The sequence below is a fragment of the Protopterus annectens genome, chromosome 1.part0 (assembly GCF_019279795.1).
Source record: "Protopterus annectens isolate FY-2018-M chromosome 1.part0, PAN1.0, whole genome shotgun sequence".
Classification (NCBI taxonomy): Eukaryota; Metazoa; Chordata; order Ceratodontiformes; family Protopteridae; genus Protopterus; species Protopterus annectens.
The window spans coordinates 1,476,175,319-1,476,196,231 of NC_056725.1; positions in this window are offsets into that span (position 1 = coordinate 1,476,175,319).

Consider the following 20,913-nt stretch of genomic DNA (forward strand, 5'->3'; position numbering starts at 1 on the left):
TTAACCGGGTAAACCCACGAGTTAAACAATCCCTCTTCAGGGGTGACCTGGGAGCAGTGCTGTGCTCAGAACCACACAGAAGCCAAATAAGAAGTGAAGGAAACAAACACTGTAGAACAGGAACAAGGGCTCACAAACTTACCCCTCTGAGCCAAATGCAAAAGAAGTTAATTTCCTTCCCAGTTTCTTATATCCCTGGATGATTCAAAGACTGCATTTTGCAGAGTAGCATGCTTTGAAGTGACTAATGATCTTCTGTCATATTATTATTGTGCTGTCTTTTTTGCTGAAGCAAATCTTTAAAACACATGGACTGAAATATTAGTTGACCATTGACTGATATCTGATAATTATATCTGAACTGCACACTTTCTCTAAAACAAGAAAGTGATGTTGTTGCAAAAAGAGCAGTTATTCACAACTTCTTTAAGTAAATTAATTAGTGTTTGTATAAACCAGATTGAATATCAACCTTAAAACTAAATATGATACAAACTATTCAGGAAATAAGCCACTGTATGGTTTGGGTCATTATTTTGTAAATACAATCTGTTCACATAACGATGGGCTGATATTCTAAATCTGGCGAAAATTAGATAGTTGACTTCTTCTCAAGTTAGCAATCTACAGCAGAAACACATTCTGTAGTGCATTTAAAGAGAAGGGCGTTCAGAGCTTCTTAGGTTCATAGGTATATACTACATGAATGACCACCGGGACTTTATAAGCCTAGCATTCCAGTCCAACTGAATTATGTTCCTGTGTATCATGGGCATTTAATAGGGGAGGGTATGTCAGTTAGGAAGTTTGTAGTGGCCATGTGGGGCGGGTATGTTATTTTGGGCATTACTATTGGCCTCTGTCTGTCTGTCTCTCAGAGACATGGGTGCCAGATCAGGGCTGAATTTCCCATTCCCTATTCATTAGTCAAGGTTATGCTTAAATAGAGTTACGGATGGACTCTGCTTAACATGGATGGGTGCCTGTTCCAGAGCAGGAGATCCTCAGATACACATATCTGCCTTGCCAATGTTTTATTTATGTCACAAGGAAAATTCTGATGCTGTTCATTTTGTGGATATGTAAAAAGGTCCATAAGAACTGGATGCCAGTCATAGATTGCCTCTTAGAAACCTGTAGGAGACAGAATATACAGATAGGGTTTTAAGGTAATCCTTATAGGACAATGTGTTTAGTTCCTGGATTCTCCTGATAAGGTACCTTTGTGGCTGCTTCAATTGTTGTATATGTCTGGTCAGGCACATCTTAAGAGAGCATTATACTCAATGATTGATCTGATAAGGGTCAAATGAAGTGGAATTATGACTTTCTTGGACCTGAATGCCATGCCCTTACTTATAAGTTGGGTGACATAGAATTAATTTCATAATTCCTTGACCACGTTAGTCAATGCCCAGATTACTTTCTACATATATTCCCAAATTCCTGACTACCAGGTCAACTTTTAGGGATGTCTTGTCAATGGAGTAATTAGTAATTAGCCTGGGTGGCAGTTTTCCCAAGTGGCATTAAAGAATTACATTTTTGTGAGATTGTGCTGATTTATTCAGAGCTTCCTTGTGCCTGACTTGGACATCTGTGACTGCAAGACTTACATTGCTTCTAAAACTATCACTTCTGTGCTACATTTATGTATTTGGTCGAATTTATCACTGTTTTTCAGCCTGCACTTGTTAAAGAAACTCCATCTGATTGTTATTGTACTGCTCTTAGGTTGTTTTTAACAGTAGTGTGACATTTCCTAACCTCCTCTGGTACTGCAAAAGCTGTTTCTGAGTTTGCCAAAGCTCTCCTGAGTCTGCCAAAATATCTAAGTTTTTCTGTGCTGTGAACATTTCTCAGGGATAGCGAACCTTTTACCAAGGATATCTGATATTGCAGGAATTCTTACTTCTGTTCTGAAGCATTTGTTACTGCACTTGAACTCAAAGACAGTTTGCTTTACATTAAGATGGGTTTTTTGCAGTCTGATGTGTGCAGAGAGCTAAATCCAACCCATCCAAAGTGGGAACTAATGCTTGATAGCTTATTGTGTTTTTATCTCATTGGCCTGAGGGTTTAATTTTATAGAAGTCTTTCATCTTGCAGGTATAAAAGCCTTGCATTTGCAAGATGTGCAAATGTGGTTCCCCATGCTTGCATTTAAGACAACCTCTTCAGTTTAAAATCCTCTATAGGAAATGCTCTCTATACTGCCTGAAGAGCTGTCAGTTTTTGCAGAGGGTGGTAGCTCTGCAGGTCATCCAATAATATACTACTAAACACTCTCATTTTGACCTTTACGTGACACTCCCTTACTCTTTCCCATCTAGAAATTATGTTTCCTTGCCTCACATAGCAATGGCTAGATCCAGATCTGCTCAGTTTGGGGCTTTCCCATTGGTAGATGTTGAATTTCAGACTTCATTCCTTCAGAAAATGCGCACAGATGCAAAACCTGTTATTCTATCAACTTTATATGTTTGTAAAAGCAATATTTAAACATTGTCCACATTTTGGGCCTTTGTTCCACCATTATGTATGGCTTTGTCCAGATTTCTTGTTCTAGGAAGTTAAAAGGTATGTAGGGCTAGCACTGAGCTTGGCTGTGTTCATGCAGACACACACACACCATTGTCACATTGAGGACACCTACAGACACACATGTAACATCTCCATGACCCATCTTGCCTGCTTCCCTTGCTTACTCAAAACACACACACACACACACACACACACACACACACACACACACACACACACACACACACACACACACACACTCAACAACCTTTTGTGTCAGCCTAGGCATCCTGCAACCCAAACAACACCCTGTGCAAGTGATGATAACTGTGCCACATCCCTGTCGTCTATCTTTTGGATTCAGGGATACTAAATCTATGTGTTTGAAGCACAAGCTGACTATCTATATTAATATGACTTTATTACCTCCATTTGTGTCATTGAACTGATAATTGCACCTGCCAGTTATAATGTACTTAGACATTTAGACAGCTGCCAGCAAAATAATTTATCTGCTTTTTAGGGATGTTTTTGTAAGGGCTGTGAAATCAAACAATTAAAGTCAGAATCCATCACACATGTTTAGATTCATGGTTGTAGAAGTCATACCACATGGGTCTCGAGGTGGTGATATCAGTAACAGAGCTGAGACTAGTGAGTTGAACTGGATCATCAGGATGCGTGCTCATAGGGGCACTGGACTTAATGATAACATTTGCATTAAGCCTGCCCTCAGTAATAGACCACTAGTTAAGTGATTTTTAAATATGTCCATAGGTCCATAGGTGTGTACTAGGCTAATGGCCCTGGAGCCTTTACAAGCCTAACCCATAGGATTATCCTGGCATCATGCCACCCAACCTTAGTTCCCAGTGTATCTGTCAAATAAAGGCACTGGAGTTATCCCTGGGGTGAATTTTCTATTTCTCATCCACTTATCAGGATTTCTTTTGGAGAGGGCCAGTGAGGTGCGCTGCTTGATATGTATGGGAAGTCTATTCCATAGCATGGCAGTCTCTGGTTGATGAACCTGTCCCTCCAGCATGTTTTGTTGATTGTGGTAATGAGGTTGAAGTCTCTGGAGCGTGTGTGGAGGGATTGGGATTTCTTTAGATGTAGCATTTCTAACAGAGCTGGGTCAGACATGGCTTTGTAAGTAGATTAGAGATCACCTCTAAGTAGGCGATATGAGACAGAGAATAGTTGGAGTCTTTTTAAGTCTGTCCATATAGGACAAATGTTTTTAAGGTCTAGGATCCTCTTTGTGAGGTACTTTTGCAGCCTCTCCAGTTGTTGCAGGTGTTTAGTGAGGTACATGGTAAATGGGGCATTGTTCTCAATGGCTGGCCTAATGAGGGAAGAGTAGAGGGAGACAATGACCTCTTTCTTCCTGGATTCAAAACCGTTAGTAATGAGATGTGCCACACAGAAGGTCTTTCTGACCACAGTGGCAGTGTGGTGGTCAAAAGAGAGGTTGCTGTCAACCTGTGTTACCAGATCTCTTACAACGCCTTCTATGTTCAGCAAACTACCATCGATGTGGTAATTTATGGGAGCCAAGTTTTTCCCAAAGGGGATGATGACAGTTTTTGACATTGAGCTTAAGACCATGGTTCTGACACCAGTTGTTGGTCTCAGTGAGGCCTTTATGTAGGATGTCAACATCACATGGGGAGTTAATAGCTCCCAACTTGCAATCGTCTGCAAACTTTGTCAGCCAGAGTCCCTTCATCTTGGCCTGGACTTCAGAGAAGTAGATACCAAACAGGAGAAGACCCAGGACCGAACCCTGTGGGACTCCACTCATGACTGGTCGGCAATCTGACTTGCAGTCAGCTACTTTCACACTGTGGGTTCCACCTGTGAGCCAGTTTGCAACTCACCTAGTGATATAGGGGATGATGCCTAGCTTCATGAAGTTTTCTACGATTCCTGAGTGGGGAATAGTATCAAAGGCCGCAGCCAGAGCAAGGTAAGCTGTATAAACCACCTTGCCTTCATCCACAGCTCTGGTGACTGACTCAAAGAAGTTGACCAAGTTGAGCTGACATGATCTACCCTTCACAAAACCAAACTGTATGGGATCCAGAGTTTGGAGATTTCCTATATCCTTTGTTTATTAGGTCCATGATGATGCATTCCATAGCTTTGCATGTCAGAATCATCAGGCAAATGGGGCGACAGTTCCCAGGATCTGTAGTCGCTCCTCCTTTGTGGAGAGGGATGACTGTAGCAGTGCACCATTCAGTAGGGACAAAGCCTGAGGTGAGGCTGTGATTGAACAGGGCACTCAGGTGAGATGTCAGTTCACTCTGTAGTTCTTGTAGACCACAGCCAGGGATATTGTCAGGTCCCATAGAAGCTGTATTCTTGAACTTGGACAGTGCTGTTTTAATTTGTGCAGCAGTAATACTGGGTGCCTGGCAATCTACTGGTATTATGACTGGCCCTTTGGGGGGGGGGGTAAAGTTGGCACTGAATCTGTCAGCCAGTACATTGGCAATATCTGCTGGCTTGGTATAGGAGGTACCACTGTGCAGTAGCTCTTATTCAGGATAAGAAAGAATTCTATCAAGAAGCCCAATCTAGCCCTCACTCAAACCCTAAAACATTTTGGCACATCACTTTACCCAGGGAAACCTACTACTCCAAAGCCTTTCCCCAAGAATACACCACTTGAAACTACCACTTAACACTTGCTTCATAGAATCCATCCATAAACTAACTTCCCCTGAACAAAACCAAACACAATCCCCTACCACCCCCAAGCACCTGCCTCCCCAATGTCTTTTTCCTAAAACACATCTCCACTGCCTATACAAAATCCCTCTTACTGAAACTTAAACCATGTTCTCCCTCCTTTGACAACCTATCCACACAATTTCTCAGACTTACAGCCAGTACTATTGTATATCCCATATCCATCCTTATAAACTGCTCTGTCAAAGAATCAACTGTCCCTGACATCTGGAAATCCTGCTATACTATTCCCCTTCACAAAGGAGGGGACGCCACAGATCCCTCCAACATTCGACCCATAGCCATCCTCGCCCCTCTCAAAAACCCTAGAGAAATGCATTCATAGACAACTTCTGAAATACATACTTCAGGAAAACCTTCTGACCCCCTCTCAACATGACTTCAGGCACCATTACAGCACCTCCACAGCACTTCTATCCTTCACCCAGTCTCTCGCTCAAGCTAGAGACAGCAATAAACTGGTATTATGTCTTTTCCTGCACCTTTCCATGGCATATGACACTATCTTACACCCTAAATCTAAACTAGCCAATCTCAACCTCTCCTCCTCCACTATTCTCTGTAGTCTGCTATTAAGACAGCTAGAGAACCAATCTATTAGATGGAAAACTTCCTGCTCTCCTTTCTTATCTGTCCAAACAGGAGTGCCTCCAGGATTTAACTTAGGGCCTCTATTCTTTAATATCTTTACAAACAATTTACACTCTGCCTGCTGCATATAATCACGGATCCAATATGTGGACAATTCTACTCATCACCTTCTCTAATAACCTCACTGACCTCCACACCTTCACTCAGTTCTTTCAACACCATTGAACACTGGTTGCTTAACAACCAACTCATCTTTAACCCTAAAAAAACAAATTAGGAAGGAAAAGAAGTAAATCTATGTCCAAGCTTAGGATCTCCTTCTGTATCTCTTCCCTGGACAACACTACCATTCATGCAGACTCCCTTACCAAACTCCTAAATATTACAATAGACAACCAACTAAAATTCGACCTTCACATCCAACACTGCATAAAACAAAATAAAAAACTGGGTCTACTGTATAGAAACAAAAATATCTATCCACTACCTTGAGGACTTCTCTTGCCCAAGCCTACCTCCTCCCCTGCGTACTCTACTCATCCCCTATATTTACCAACCTCCAAGCCAACCTTACAGCCAAACTAGAACAAACTTACAACCAAACTGCTAGACCTGCCTTTAACCTCCCTTACAAATCTCACCACTGCCTCGCTCTTAAGCAACTAAATTGGCTTGAATTCCCTCAGCTACTTCAACTATCCCAGCTACAAATGGCCCATTCACTAAATTAATAAACCCTCAGACTGTCCCTCTGTCTATTCTTATATGCCCTCTATATACCTACATGTCCCCATCCGTGGCTCAGAACAATTCCTTCTCAACACCTACAAACCAAACAAATCAATAGGCAGATTCCACTATAAATGCTCAATATCCCATACTTGGAACACACTTCCCAGTAATATACATTCTATCAAAATCTACCTGGCTCATAAAAAAAAAAAAAAAAAAAAAAAATACCTTACTTATTCATCTTCTTGTTCTTTCCACCACCCTACCTAACTCATACTCCCTTTAATATGTCATTAACATGCTTTCCTTAAGAAAATATAACTAATAATTGTACAGCCCGTCTCATTCTACTAAACAGTTGTAAACGTCAGTTCACTGTCTTTTTTCCTCCAATATAAATTAACGTTTTGCTTCTCCTTTTTTCTCATTTCCTTATACAAAAGACTCATTGATGCTTCTACATCTTTCTATTCTTCCTCACTATTACTTTTTTTTATTTTTCCCACCTGTTCAATCCTACATGTTTTAAACAGGTGTATTTCTGGTTTATTTGTTACGTTAATATGAAAATGACTTTTTTATCTCTTGTATACAACGTATGTACTCTGTTAGTTTCGTATTGTCTTCTTTTTGTATTTGCTCACTTGTATATATCTCTATTACATCTTGATAATATTTCTTATATAGTCAATATTTTTGTGAAGATTTTCTCCTCTGGGGCTCCACTGAAAATGGGTCATTGGCTCAGCTGGACTAACCCACTCAACAAAAGACAAAAAAAATAAACAAACAGCCTTAGAGAAAGGAAAAAACTGCACTAAAATAGTCTTCAAACTAGATCTGCCAGATGAAAAGGTGCACCTGATGACTACACAGTTGCATTCTTAAAACTGTCCTAAAGACAGTTTTTATAATATATACTAATAACAGAACAACTCAGGAAATTAGGGTGAGCTGCTCTATCTCCTCCAAAAGACCAGTCACTAGTGGTGAACCCCAGGGTTTAGTCCTTGGGACACTCCTCAGAGGCCACAGCTACTGTTAAGAGTTTACGGTTGATCAAGTTTCATCTGACTGTAAACTCTGTGCCATCAAACTCCCCAGAGGATGAAAGAATATTCCAAGAAAGCCTTACCAAAACCAATAGCTGGTGTCAATATAACAGACAAACTAAATGCCAAGAAATTTACAATAGCATCCTTTGGTGATGAAGTCCCCATCACACTAACACAACCCTGAAAACTGGTCCAGTAGTTAAGGAGCTGGGAACCTATGTAGATAATGAACTGCCCTTCATTCACCACATATCCACTATTGTAAAAAAGTCATTTTTTTTTTTTAAATCGCACAACTTATTACTAAGGGTATCATGTCTGGGTCCAGGGCTGTGATCATTCCACTGTATTCTGCACTTATCAGGTCAATAGACTATATACATATCCAAACATCCGAGACAATTTGGAATGTCCAAACCATTTTCTTACAATGATGATCAAGGGCTTTAATAATTAAAAAGTATTTGAACCATTTCAAAAGACTTGTCCCTCTTCTAGGTATCAAAGGCTGCCTAGAAGGGATTTCTGTCTCACATACAGAGAGTCAAACCGTACACAGATGATCTACTGCATATTCATAAGTCCAATGGAAGAGAAATACTTTCTTAAAACATCTAGATCTCTTCTTCAAGATAACTGAACATGCTTGAGGAACAGCTATGTAGCACAGAGAACACTTTTTGGAAATCCCATTCCTTTCCAAGTAAAGCATAGCAGTTCTCGTACATTACTAAAACATAATCTGGACAGGTAACTGCAAGTTCAGCCCGGTTTAGCATCTTTGTCCCTCATAGATGGGGTAACATGAAAATATTCTGCTCATTTCTGGGTTATTCGTACTTAAGGGCTAAAAACTTCATGGGAATATGTAGCTAGGCATCTGAAGATCCTTACAGGCCAACAGTTCATATGAATCTAACCTAAATGTACAGTGAACACCTGCCCACTGCTGTAAAAGTTTTTCCAGCACTCAAAGGTGACAACTCAGGCTTGCATTGCCTGCATTACAGACACTCAATTGTGTTTGGCTCCATTGTGAACATGGGACTGTGTCTTTGGCATCAAGTCATCTCGGCTTCCAGAAAAGGACAAAAGAAAACTGTTTCTACATGCTGCCTTTTTTTTTATTTAATTTTATAGCACCCTGCTACTCAAACCAGTATAAAACAAATCCACATTATACATTCTTTCTCCCAAGCAACAATACAGCCACAAAAAGGAGGTAAAATCAATCACATAACCCTTCTCTGATGGCAAGGCTTCATTACATTACAGAGGGACAACCAAAACACCTAAACTGTCACAAATCAAGCAGCCACAACAAACAGCCTTGAGCAAATATTTAAATTTCAAAAATACCATTTTTTTCTCTACCCTATTAAAATGATAAAGCTATGACGATGTTTTGCTCTCCCAAATTTAAGAAAGGAGAGAGAAAAAGGCAAAAAGACAACTCTTCTAGCTGGACATAATCAGCATTCTGTACACTAATAACTGAAAAGGATGCACCCTACAAAAGCCTCAGATTCAGAGTGATGTAGGGCAGGCAACCCTCTGACACCAATATGTTTTATTAATGTTTTTATAGTTATGCTATTTAGTATTTACAGTTCATATTTATTTATTTTCATATAGGATGACATTTGCTTTTAAGATCTTATTATGTGATTAATTGAAAGATGGATTTCATTGGTTGTTTTTGTCTTTAAATACGAAGTGTGTTTTATCATAAATTTGTCTGATGAAGCAGTCATTGTGAACTGTGAAAGCTCTAACATTAAATGTTTATTTTGCGGTATTTTCTGCATTTTCATTGACACTGTGGAACTGTATGCCTTCTTATTGCCGTGGTGTGATTCGTTTCATTTTTTACTGCATTACTACAGTGCTGTGTTTCACAGCCCTAATGGAAGAACCCTGTATCCTGTTTGCCTGTATCTTTTGGTTTTAAACAATTAAATGTGTCTCATTAATATATCTAACTTTTTCTTTAAGGATTGTTTAGTACAAACTTAATGGGTGCACATCCAAAGTCAACCCATCAGATTCAGAGCTCAGGATTGTATGTCTGCACTGAAGACAAATCTCATCAGAATGGTAATACAGTATAATGTTCCTTTTTGCATGTACATCACCATATGTTCCGAGGTTTATAGGATGTGAATAGGATATTGACCTGATGGTATTTAGAAGCATAGCTGTTACATCACAATATAATATTAACAGTCAGATATAATGTATGGCCAAGTTTTGTCAGCAAGGACAACCCATGTCCAGGAGAGAAGCTGCAGTGATCCATAGCAGACAACATTTTCACATCAAGTCATCCAGCTTGTGCTTAAAAAGGGTAATGGAGGTGTTCTGCTTGAAATGCATTTGAAGCCTACTGCAAAGGAGTGACACCCTTAGAGAGATGTATCTGTCTCTCCACCATCTCCTATGTATGTCATAGTGTACAATGAGGTCCCTGGAACTCTAGTCCCACATTAGTTATAGATGTGCAGCATTTTCATCCCATTTTGGCCACAGATAGCCTACAAGGCATACATAATCTTCCTCAAAGCTATCTATATGATACTGCACATAGTGACAGCTACTTCAGTCTGCCCACAGAAAACACGTAACATGTTGGACACCCTGTGATGTTTTAATACTCACACATGTCTGAGGTCTGTCATGTTGGTGCAGGTGTCTGGTACAATACATATCAAAAGGAGGATTATAGTCATTAATATAGCTGATGAGGGATGAGTATATGGGATTGATAACATATTTTACTATTGATGTAATGTCGTTGCTAATCAGATGTAGGATGTAGAATGTCTACCTCCCCACAGTAGACCGAGGTTGCAGTCAACATGTGTTCCAAGGTCTATCAATACAGAAGTGGGGAATCATGTACTCTTGCTTATTTTATGATAAACAGGAACATTTATTATGACTACAGAGTATGCTGATGCATTTTTGTACAGTTCATGTAATACCCATGGCTTTGTCAGTAGTCATTAGTGCCACAAAGATGGTTTGCCACAGACCCTCTGTTTTGTTCAGGACTTCTGATATGTATATGTCAAACATGAGGGACCACAGCACTGACACTTCTGCTACCACACAGGTGACAGGACTGCTATTTGAGGTGAAGTCTCCCACTGTGATTGAAGGTTGTTGATTTGTGATCCCATTTGCAAACCAACTGATAACATAGCACTTCATATTCACCATGGTTAGTTTCTCACTGAGACCAAATGTTGGATTGTGTTGAAGGCCTTGGCCAAGCTACGATAAGATGTGTGCACAGCTTTGACTTGTGTATGTTTCTGGTCACAGTTTTGAATCCCACCAGGTTTGGCAGCCACAAGATACCCTTGAGAACACCTAATTGGAACACATCTAGTGTTTGGAGGTCAACTATGTCCTTGTGTCTGAGATGCACGCAGATTGTTTCCATTGCCTTACAGCAGAGGCTGCATAAAGTTATGGGTCTATAATTACATTTGTATTTTGCCGATCATCCCTTGTGTGGTTGGAAAATTATCACTGTATTCCATTCAGTGTGGCAAGAGCAGTATTCAGACTGTGACTGGCTATGGTCCCTAATGGGGTAGCTCACTGTTGAAGCACATGAAGAACACAGGCCAGAATGCCATTTGGTCCCATTGAGACTGTGCTCCTAGTCTTGGAGAGGTTAGTGATAACTTTCTCTTTGTACATACCCCAGTTGCTGGTGATGTTGCACACATGGTTTGTAGTAGGTTTGGTGGTGGCAGGGGGGACAATTTTCAGCCCAAATCATCTACTATCAGGTTTGGAATATACCCTCGGTCAGTGCGTGTGTTACCATACACAATTGGTTCCAAATACATCTGAGTCATGTATATCAATTTGCAGATGTAAATGAAAAAACACACCAGACTACAAAGCCAGTGATAAAGATGCCACCAGTCTTGTATTAAATAGTTTATTCACATTGAATAACACTCTAGCGCCTCAACACAGCCTTCTTGGAGTTACAAAATATGCCACACCATACATCCATATATATATATATATATATATATATATATATATATATATATATATATATATATATATATATATACACACACACACACATATATTCACTTAAATACAATTAATCAATCAATCATCTAATTAATCAACCATCAATTAAAATAATCATATATACATTTTAAAGAAACGCTCTCCAGTTACATTCACTATCTAGACCTGCTGGAGATAATGTATTAAATTTCAAAATATATAAAGTCTCTTTATACAATAATTTCTTTTTCATTAACACTTCATTGGTTTCTAATATATGCTCCAAAATTCAAGCCTTTAACAGTGAAAAGTCACTGCTATAACAAGTAAAAAATGTTAAGCTATAGGGCTCATAACATTATTATCTTTTATGTCTCTAATACGTTCTTGCAACCGTAACTTGAATATTCTTTTAGTCTCCCCTATATAAAACAAGTTACAGGGGCAAGACAAAGCATATACCACTGATTTAGTTATACATGAAAAAGTGGAAGTGGAACAGAATTTTACACCATTTATTTTTTCAAAACATTTGGTGATGGAACAAACCAAACACCTTCCACAAAGGAAGGTGCCACATTCCAAAACCTGCAGATTTAATTTTTCACCAGGTGAAACAAATCCATTGTGTACCACCATATCTTTGATATTTCTATTTCTCTTGAAAGAGATATTTAAAGTTCTACAAAGATTTGTTACCCCTTCCACATTAATTATGTAAATGAAAAAAGCCTTATGGTTATCCCTGGATATGTTGTATAAATTATTAGCATAGTTGCTCTGGGAAGGTTTTTGAAGGTGTCTTATTTGCACGTTTACACTGAGGAGAATGGCCTTCCAGTCCTGGTTTCTCAATATTGTATTTGTAAACAGCAGCTTCTCTCATTTACTGTATAATATAGTAATGACAGTCATCCACCAGTATGGTTTGTATTTTCCGGAGGATCTTTGCTTGAGCCTATCAGGCATGGCTGTATGTATACATTTGTGTAGACAGGGCATCAGGGAGTAACTTACTATAGCTGTCAATGTCGTTTGTGGAAAATGGGGCTTCGAAGTACATTAGACCATTCCTTAGGAGGGTGCAGCTACTGTGGATGATATTTTTGAACCTGACTCCATTAGGGTGTTTAGTAGCTCTATCTACTTCAAAACATACTGCCTTATGATTGGATTAACAGTGCAGGAACTACACATGTGCCATGACATTGTTCACTTATATTGTTGAGGAACAGGTCTGGAATATGAGATAACATTGTGGGGTGGTACACTATTTCTCCCATGACATTTCAGTTCACAAATTCAAGGTAATATTGTGCAAGGGAGTTTGCTGTCCTATAATTATCCTGATCAATGGATGAATAGTTTCACTCACCTCTGCCTGGATTGTTTTTTCTACTTTAATTGTTCCATGTAGTAATAAACAGGCTGTGTAGCCTTTTGTGTTTAAGGACAGTGACCTATTAATTATCTTCAGTGTAAATATATACAACACCTCCTGTGGTTCACACAAGTTGTCTGGATGTTTGGAAGGCATTGTAGCGCTTACTGCAGCCTTGAACTAGATTTCTGTGACTGCACAGACATCAACATCTTCACTGTGAAGAGTGCTTACAGAGAGTGCGGTTTAAGATGTGAACTCCTAGGATTTAGCAGCATGACCCTTACTTTGTTGGAGTTGTACATTTTCACGTTGTTAATTCTGCTTTTGTAACCTTGGATTATGGTGCAGTCAAGTGCCTTATGTCTGGCAAAGCAGCATGCTCCATCCATAATGTCATCCCATACTGACAGGTACTATATCACCTCAGGATGACACCAGAAACTTAGGCAAGTTCAGGAAATCTGTTGTTCTTTATATAGTGGTATCATCCTAGCCAAGGGTATAATGCTGCTCAAACATAGGGACATGCTTTGCTAGGACCCATATTTAGATAGCTCAATCATGTCTGTGCTCATATATTTAATATAGTCACATCTCAAGCTGTGCATAACAACATGAAGTATGCTGGATTAAGAGTGGGACTTGTTGAGAGACTTGATTGCATGTGTGCTGTGACAACGACCTCTTCCAGACAGCTGACACTAAACTTATCCTTGTTTAAGCTGGTGAATGGGGCATCTGTATGTCTCACTATAGAGTCAAGTATTTTGAAAACCTATGGAATAGATGCCCATTGCCTTAAGCACTTCTGTGGTGAGACACTGGTGTAATTTATTATGTGTATTGTCTACTTTGGGTGTAGTGTTAGATGTTGCATGATTGTGTTTAGGCTATGTCTGCTGTTTAGGTTGGTCTGTGGGGAGTATCTCTGCACATGATGGTTTTTATTGGGTGCATATTATGAGTAGGAGTCAAGGTGTGTGAGTGGACAACCTGTTTAGTTTTACTCTTCTGGAAGCAAGAGAGCACTGATTCAAGATTCCCACTATAGGTGGACCTCTTGAAAATGTAATTCAGTGATGTAGGAGATACAGGCTGTTTAATGCACATGAGGCATTATCTATACTGAGTCAAAAAAATCATGTCACCCATGCTATCAGGGGAATGAGAGGGAGATCAGGGGAAACAGAGGGAGAATGATAGGTGATAATTTATTTTTATTTTTATTTTATTTATTTAACATTTGTTAACCAGGAAAGTCTGACTTGGAACTAAGCCAATTTTCAGTGGAGGCCTGGGGAGAAAGGCACCAGATGCATGTCTTTGTAATGTGGGAGGAAACCGGAGCATCCATAGGAAATCCACACGAACACAGGGAGGACACGCAGTCTCCACACAGAAGGCACCCCAGCCAAAAATCGAACCTGAGAACCTCTTGCTGTGAGGCGACAACGCTACCACTGCACCACTGCGCCATCCAATAATGGAAGCTTTGAACCTGATATCTGCACAGAGAATGCAAAAAGAAGGGGTATATGTGATCTGATTGCGATTTTCAGGTGACTAGCCTATGGGGTGTACATTAGGAGGTCCTTTGTAAGGTTGATCAATACTTCTGTTCTTGATAGGTAAGTGGGTAAATTGCTGCTTGTTATTTAACAGCCTGCAGGTTCTCTCTTCTTCACCTGTCTTCACAATCACCATTGCTCTGAACTCTTGATCCAAAGGATTTCAATTCATACCCCTTCGCTAACTCTACTCCCTCCATCCTCACCATTCCTCTATCCTCCCTCTCATTCATACACATATATTCTTAGTCCTGCTGACCTTCATTCCTCTCTTCTGTAGAGCATATATCCACCTCTCCAGTGTCTCCTAAATCTGTTCTGTACTCTCACTACAAATCACAATGTCATCTGCAAACATTATAGTCCTTGGGGAATCATGTGTGATCTAATGTGTCAACGTGTCCATTACCATTGCAAATAGATGTCATGATGTCTGTCCATACAATAATGTCACTGTTGTCTGTCTTAAATAGGATGAGGTGACATATACCCATCTGTCAAGTCAGTGTGTGATGATGGCCTGTTGTGATGTATACATATCCAATAATCTGATATTGCTGAAGACATCGGCAGTGTCTGTTGAAGACAAGAGGACAGTGTTCCACAGGCTAACAGCAACACACATATGATTGCACTGAGAATAGAACCCTAATTTTAGTAAGACTTCAGGTGATCTTATAGTAAATGACATCAGCAGGCCCCATGGGGAACAAGAGTTTGGAGGCCTGCTTTGACTGGATTTTTGTGTGTGGACCAAAAGCATGCCATTTGAGAAGTCAAGTGTGGGATACACACTTACACCCTTCTTTATGGAGGCACACATACACCATGTTGACTTCAGTGAAGATAGAACCCCTACCTATCTAGGTTTACATACTAGAGACTGCAGTACTGAATGCATACACCACAGCACAACTCTGATTTTACCCCGACTGGAGGTAATCTTATGGTAGATGGCATCAGCAGGCCACATGGGGGACAAGAGTTTGGAGGCCTGCTTTTATTGGATTTTGGTGCACGCACCAAAACAGTGCAAAACTATGCCATTTAAGAAGTCAGTGTGGGATACACACTTATACCCTTCTTTATAGACACACACACAAACACACATCAAGTTGACTGCAGTGAAAATAGAACCCCTATCTATCTAGGTTTAAATACTATAGATTTCTGTATTTAATGCATGTGCCACAGCACAAGTCTGATTTTATCAGGACTGCAGGTAATCTTATGGTAGATGACATAATCAGGCCATGTGGAGGACAACAGTTTGGAGGCCTGTTTTGACTGGATGTTTATGCAAGCACCAAAACAGTGCAAAACCATACCATTTGAGAAGTCAGTGTGGGATACACACTTTCACCTTTCTTTAAGGAGACACACACATGGCAAGTTGATTGTAGTGAGGATAGAACCCCTACCTATGTAGGTTTGCATACTCCAGATCATAGTACTTAACACATACACCACAGCACAAGTCTGAGCTTTCTAGGACTGCAGGTGATACTACAGTAGATGACATTAATAGGATATGTGATGACCTATGTTTAGAGGCCTGCTTGGAATGGATGTGTGTGCAAACAGCAAAATGATAGAAAACCATGCCATTTAGGAAATTGGGATGCACACTTCCACTTTTGTTTACACACATTTGCACACAGTTGACGCAGTGAGATTAGAATCCTTACCTATCTCTGTACAGAGGACTACAGAACACAGTGCTTAATACACACACCACTGCACAAGTCTGATTTATATAGGACTGCAGATGAACTTAGTCTAGATGACATAACTAAGCCATGTGTTGAATAACGGCTTGGGAGGCCTGAATAGTCACATTGCTTCTTAGTGTCATCTGAGGCTAGTAGCCTAGTTGTGTAACAACAGTACCCTTATTGAGCATATTTGTCTGTTTGAATTTGGATAAGCAAGCCTGTGATGACCATCAATTGGCTCTTTCCATGAGGGAACACACAACATTATATATATTACAACTTGTACAGTGGTTGATATATCTGTGGAAAAATCAGTCAAGGAGACTCAGGTTTGTTGTAATTGTTGGTGTTGTTGCTGGTATGGAAACAAATGGATGGCTTATCAATATATGTACATATACTTATATTGTGCCCTCGATTTGCAATGTTTCCACATGTAGTCTTAGGAGAGATACGGGGTCTGAGAATGATAGTCACCATACCTCTCAACTGTCTAGATTTTTTACCCATATTTTTGTTCTGCTTCTCACAAAATTGTATTTTTCTGGAAAACTAATTGCAAATCATTGAGAAATTAAGTAAAAAAAATAATGGCAGACATCTGAAATTCAGACATCATATCGGTCAGAAAATTCATGCTAATGCAACGCCTGTTATTCTATCAACTATCTAAGTTTGTAAGAGCAATATTTAAAAAATGTCCCTGTTTTTGGTCCTTTGTCCCACCATTATGTGTGGTTTTGTCCAGATTTCTTGCTCTAAAAGGTTGAGAGGTATGTAGGGTACTAAGGATAAGGATATATATAAAATGCAATAGTGTGTGAAGCATTGGATTTGCGCTGTGGTGAGCTAAGTATACACACATGCATGTTTGCTTTTCTTTTTACCTGTTTGTGTGTAGTTAAGCAGTGAGCAAATGTGAGGTACATTGTTCACATCTGAGACTTACTATTATGTCATATATACCTGTTATTACAGCCCACTCCTATGTCTACTCCAGGCCAGAATTTCTCAATTACTAATGGCAATAATTGAATGTCTCCCAGCAGTGTTTGTGGTTGGCAATCTGACATAACTCCTCTTTCCTCTTTCACTGTTCCTGCAATGCTGCACTCCATGCAAACAGGCTAGGCCTTATCAAAAAGATTTTATGCATGTAGCACACTGCAAAAACGTGGAATTAAAACAAGACAAAGCTGATAACAGTATGGAACATAGAGTCACAGTCTGTAAAACATAAAGAAAATTGCTGAAATAGTCCATGGAGCACAAAAGAGATCCAGAAAAAACAAGAACTTTATTCGGAACAAGTTGTTTTTTATGTACCTTGCCCTTGTTCTGAATAAAGTTCTTGTTTATTCTGAACCTTGCACTTGTTCTGAATAAAGTTCTTGTTTTTTCTGGATCTGTTTTGCGTTCCATGGACTATTTCAGCAATTTTGTTTATGGTTTTGGTTTTGTGTTGCTTGAGTTTGTTTAGTCTGTAAAACATACTACCTATTGCTAGTACACCTCCAAAACCTTTACTTATACTCAGATTAGAACCCTCAACAGCAATACAGGTCCATCAAACAAGATGGCTGCCTTAGTCCTTTTGGCCACACAAGCAGCTTGCCAGAACTGGGGTCATTCATCACACAACCACCTGCATAAAAATGTACACTGCTATTCATCAGTTACCTAACACATAACGGGTATGATCAAATCTGTATTATTGTAATGAAATGTAGGGAATAATAACTGTGACAAACACCCATATACCATGGATTTGTGGGTAGCATAGAAGAGTTACTGTTATGGCAGTTACAAGGGGCACTCCTGTTTTTGGGGGGGGGGGGCAAACCACATTTACAGTTAGGATACAAACAAGCCTGAAATCAGAAACTGCAATGTGTAGCCTCACTATCGAACATTAGTCTTGAATGATGTACCACTAATCTGCTGTACTAGGACTGTAGGAATATTTCATGCATAAGGCCTATTAATACAAATGGACACATAACAGTAACATAGTTTCTCTAGTCACATGTACAAATACACCACTATTTACTTGCATACTGTACCTAATTCATAGGTACAAGGATGTCATAATACTCTTCAAGAATACAGTGCAGGATAAGGACCTACCTTGCAAATGCAGCAGCTGACACAACTTTAGTTCAGGACTGTCTCTGTCTGATGCAAGCAGTACACAGCCAATACATGGATAGGTACAGGTTTTATGAGTTGCTTGGTGCCAATTTTAATATATGTATGTGAGTAGGAGAAAGGTATTAGTCCCCAGGTCCCTACATGGACAATGACTGTGCTATGTGTTATCTCTTAGCCAAAGTAACAGGGACACTGGCTTGGGGTTCCTTCTCTGAGTCCTCCTGTTACTGTGGCTATGGTGACCTAGGCACTGATGGGGGGATATGTGTCCCTTCCCCTTGCTGATCCTGCTGTAGCTGTTTACTCGGGATCAGATTGTGGAGCATAGCACATACTGTGAATATTTGCAGACATGTGTGTGGAGTATAATGCAAGGCTTCACTGGATATATCTACGCACCAGAATCATGACTTCAGAAGCACAAACTGTTCCTAGTTTGTGTGTGTGCCTCATTATGGTGTTCTTCCATTGGTTTGTCTGTGTGCATTTCTGATGGAAGTCATCATCCATGGTTCCAGGGCATAGCAGCATCCCCCAGTAAATGGCCCTGTGGGATACCCCCCCTAACAAATATGTGGTACAGCTGTGATGTGTGTCAGATATGGGAGTTGTGATAACTGCCAGGTTTGCCAGCACACACATTCAAGATAATCCCCTGTGCATTGCACATGACTTGGCAGTTGATGGAGTGGTATCCCTTGTGGTTAATGTAGATTCTACCCTGCTCACCAGGGTGGTGCCTTGATGTGTACATGAGTGCAATTTTTGGCATGTAGGAGCATAGCATCCATAAACTGGTGGAGTATCCTGGATGCTGATGCCTGTGACACCCCATCATGTCCCCAGTTGGTCTTTGAAAAGTACCTGTAGCTAATATCCTAAGGGTTACACATACCTTAGTTTCCACTGGGATGGGTTCCCCTCGGCTGGCTCTGGCTCTGATTTAAGGGCGGCAGAGAACAGAATTCTTGTAATATGTGCCTGTCTACCCTGCAGTGCTCTAAAATCTCCAGGTCATGTAGCACCTGGAAGGATACCCTGGGCCTGAACACTCTTCTCCTTATTAGCCTAGGCCTATTGTCAGCAGCACCAGCAGCACAGACTTCACCCTGTAGCACATACAGATGTAGAATAGCTCCAGCAGCCAATAGCGTTATGTCAGTTAAAATTTCCAAGTCACTACTCCAATACTATTGAAATATTGAGGAAAATCATAATATAGGCTGTATGCATATTTTATACATTTTTGTGTAGGTCCAAAAATTTCCAAGTCACTACTTCAATGGTCTGGAAGTATTGAGGAAAATCAGAATGTAGGCTGCAAGTATACTTTATACATTTTTGAGTAGGTCCATCATGTCGGAATGACTAATTGAGATGCAATTCACCTGCTTAGTCTGTAATTAATATGATTTACAGCTCCTGCTTCGGTGCACAATAGTGCATTGTGCACACTGTTGTGCAGCAGTGTGCAACTGTGCATAGCTAAGGTAAGCCATGTCAAAATTTTATATTTTCATCCCTATTGTCATAAAACATGCAGAAAATGCTGTTTACTGCAAGTTACACTTTATTTGTATAAGCTGCAATGTCACAACACTAGGAGAAACATTTGCATATGCTCTATTAGAACCCAGGACCAATATTTAACACTTGTCATCACAGAAGTAGCTATGCAACATCTTATAACATGAGGGTATTAGCTGAACACAGCCCTGCTTATTGGGTTTCATGTTGCCCAGAGGTTCTCAGCAATATCAATTGAATGCATCCGATTTCTATTTTTGGATGTCTGGGTCATGTCTGATATGTGGGTTTTCTAGTCACGCGAATAAGGTATGTTTTCTATTGGCGTGAATAAGGTATGCATTGCCAAAACCATTTGCTGCAAGTGGCGCACTGCACGGACAAGCACAATATATATAAAAAAAAAAACAATAGAAAGTGATTTGGCACACCCTCCCTGATGTCATCGACATCCATTAGAAACATAAACACCGTGTAACAGCCTACATGAAGTGAACATTCCTACATAGTCCTGCTTTTTGTGATACAACAAATCCACTCATTTGCATAATAAATATGTTGACAACCTGGAATCTACATGTTTAGTAGCCATGTAAGCTGGTCAAAGATGGACTTTCCTGATAAGCAAATGTAAATAAATAAATACATAAATAAATAAAATATCTGAAATTTTTAGTCTCTTATTTGGCTTTATATAATGAATATCTCACTGGAACCTTTTTATGACTTTAACAAATTGTTTTGGTGAATGCACTCTCATTTGTTATTTTCAGACAGAGCTGCTGTTACTAAACACTTTCTGAACAACTTTTCTTACATATTGTTAAGGAAGATACTCCTGTCAGGACAAACATTGTTATAATTAT